Genomic DNA, 3,174 nt, shown 5'->3' on the forward strand with positions numbered 1-3,174 from the left:
TTAAATTGCCATCAACACCTGCCTGTGCCCATTAGCCCCTGGCTGTCAGAACAGGCAGCGAGGTTACCTCAGACAGGCACAAGTCAAACGAAAATGAAATACCAGGCACCACCTGGGGGTGAATTCACACTTTGATGTGGAATACGAAACATGCAAAAAAAAAAAAACCCAAACAACAAACATTCTGCGCTCTGGAGTGGCCCATCTTTACCTGCTTTCCCTTTAAACCAGACAGGAGGGGGTGGGATAAGAGAGTTTCCAAGATGACTTTGTCCAGGATGGCCACGCACAGGCAGATGTCACTGCACTGAAGTGATTGGGAAAATCTTCCCCCCCTCCATCTGTGTCAGGGAGTTTGTACTGAACTCCTTTACTCAACCCCAACCCAGGTCAGAAGAGACTGTCCCAGTGCTCAGGGAGTTCTGTCCCACTTTAGTTCTGTCCACCCTTTGCATCCAAGGTTGTAACTCCCTCCCTCAGCCTTACACAATTCCCTTTCCTTCTCCTTGATCCTCCTTGTTCCTCATTCCCTCTGACACACCTGCTTCAAAAACAAAATCGGTCCTATCGCCCCGGAACAATACATTTCAAATAAGCACATAAAAGACCTTTTATCGACATGAATAAATTGATTGGGACCATTACTTTGCGGCTGCTTCCCACAGAAAAAAGAAAAAAAAAAGAAAAAAAAAAAAAAAGCAAAAAAGCCTCTTAAAAGCAGCCCGAGGCAGGGCAGCAACATTTACATTTAGATGAAGGCCTCGCTGTCACAGCACCTCTCAACAGTTGCTGGCCCGGGGTACTGTCTGCAGCAGGAATCAGTGAAGCCAAGGAGCTTTGCTTCAAATAACGTGGGAAGGAAAAGGGAGGAAATATTTCCACAGTCCTGGAATGCTGTGGAACGGAATCACACAGCCTGCACCAAGCAAATCAACAGGTGAGAGACAGCTGAGACATCACAACGGGGAGAAACTGCAGAGGGCTTGTCTGGAAACCCCGTTTTTCCAGTACAAAATTCCCGGCTTTGTGTGCCAAGCGAAGAAGAGACGTGCCACGGGCCCTGAGGCAGGACACAGTCAGGGGGTTATTTAAGCGCTGCCACATGAATTAATTGGTACTCAGTGCCACCCGAGGGAATGAAGCCTCTGCTCAGCTTCCAAGTCGAAGGTCAGCTCAGATCTAAGTTACAACCTCCACAGACTCAGAAAAAGCCGCTTCCCAGCTGCCCTCACCCGCAGCACGGACCCTGCACATCCTGATGTTTAATTAAGTGCTGGCTCATGACAAGTAGAGAGACACTTCAGGGTGGCCCCACGCCCGCCACAGCATTTCAAGTTCTGCATCACAAGGCTCTTTGCACACTCTTTGCGAACAGGCATCTGCTCGCTCTGCAAAATCAGTGCTGTCCCTGGTTTTCTCTCCAGGGACGTGGTGGCACCACCAGTGCAAGAAGACACACTGAGTATCAGGGGATACTGGAAGATTTAGGGCCCAGTGAACCCTTGCACAGAAAAAAAACCACCAAAAAACAAAAAACAAAAAACAGGAGAACTCACAGGACTCATGCATTTCAAAATGGACATTTTGACTGTTAAATTCTCTCTCAACAAGAAATTATACTGGGTCAACAATTCTCAACAGTGAGTACACAAACGCCTTTTTTCTCAAGAATTAACATAAATTAATACTATTCCTAACAACGAATACGAGTTATACAACAGTTCCACCAGAAGCAGAGTCCTTTTGCAGTGCTCATTAAATGCATTAATCCCCAAACCCCTACTTCCAGTAGTTGTCACAGACACTCCCTCTGTGACAAGCCCCTCAGTGTCACCAAGTGCTGACCCTCACTGCAGCTCCTCACGGACACTGGGTGGGCTGTTCCTGTCCTCCCTTGCTCTCCTGTACTTCCTAAAACACTGCTGATGCCTGTTTTATTTGCCACTCCATAAAGAGCATTAAGCTGTGAAGGAACGGACTGGAGGGAAGGACGGAAGGGACAGTTGGATGACACTAAAACAACTCATCTTTGAGGGAGGAAACTCCCCCCACGAAGCTGTGGGTGGGCGTTTCGAGAGCCCAAATCCAGCCAGGGCGAGAATAAGATCCCCTGTAACTGCCCAGGCTTTGTAATGAGGGTTCATTCCAACAACGCCAAAGACGTTTCCATCTCACAGGTTTGACTAATCGTCTGCTCCAGCAAAACCAAGACCCCAGGCAAAGCGAAATACAGCTCCACTGGCACCACACACAGCTATTTCCAAGGCCAGCCCATCAATTTATTCCGTAATTTCTCTCCCATACACACGTTCCCTGGTGCAGGAAACTCAGCCTTGCAGCAAGAGCAGGAGACAGGAGTGTTCACGAGCAACACCTGCCCAGAGAATTCCTCCTTCTGGTGACATTGCCACAGGTAAGGACACTGGACAAATATTTAAAGAGCTAAGGAGTAATGAAACGGGGATTGCAACAGGACCCAGGAACGGGAAAGACACAACAAAGTCAACCAGAGGAACAGAACGGGAAACAAAGCCAATCACTTCGACCTCTTCCACGTCTTGGACAACCTGCGTGCTTTGGGGCAGGGGAAAGCACACTACTGCATTAATATCAATAAAGTTATTTGTGCTTACACTGAAGCTGGGCTTGATTTAATGCCCCTAAAATTTACATACTCTGACTTTCAAAACCTGAGGCGTGTAAAACAACCATCAAACCCTGTCCTGGACGTGACTCTGACCCGCCCAGTGTCCTCCACTCACTAAATGCTGTTTTTTGTGGTGTCTTTTCCCCCAACCTTTCCCATTACTCATCTGACCAGAAAATGGATATGATCAATATTTATTGTGAAGATTCATTTCACACATTTGTGATCCCCAAGGAAGACCAGCCTATGTTTTGTCAGAGAGCTGTGCTGCATCAAGATTCAGGTGCCACAGGTTGACTTTTAGAATTCAGTTTTGCCAAAACGTCTGAGAGCTTACACAGATAAATGTTTTGGGGTGGGTTTTTTTTTGCCACATTCCTTCACTGGATTTTTTTCTTTAGGGGAGAAAGTGGGAAAGAGCAGCTGAATTTGCAAGGGGGCAAGCTACCACTTCTACAGAGGTCAGCATTTGTAAAGAAGAAAAATGGTTTGCAATATGTTGTTTTCATCTTTTGCTCTATTGTTGG

The sequence above is a fragment of the Empidonax traillii genome, unplaced genomic scaffold, assembly GCF_003031625.1.
Source record: "Empidonax traillii isolate 1590-97213 ecotype Southwest subspecies unplaced genomic scaffold, ASM303162v1 scaffold106:size2091409, whole genome shotgun sequence".
Taxonomy (NCBI): domain Eukaryota; kingdom Metazoa; phylum Chordata; class Aves; order Passeriformes; family Tyrannidae; genus Empidonax; species Empidonax traillii.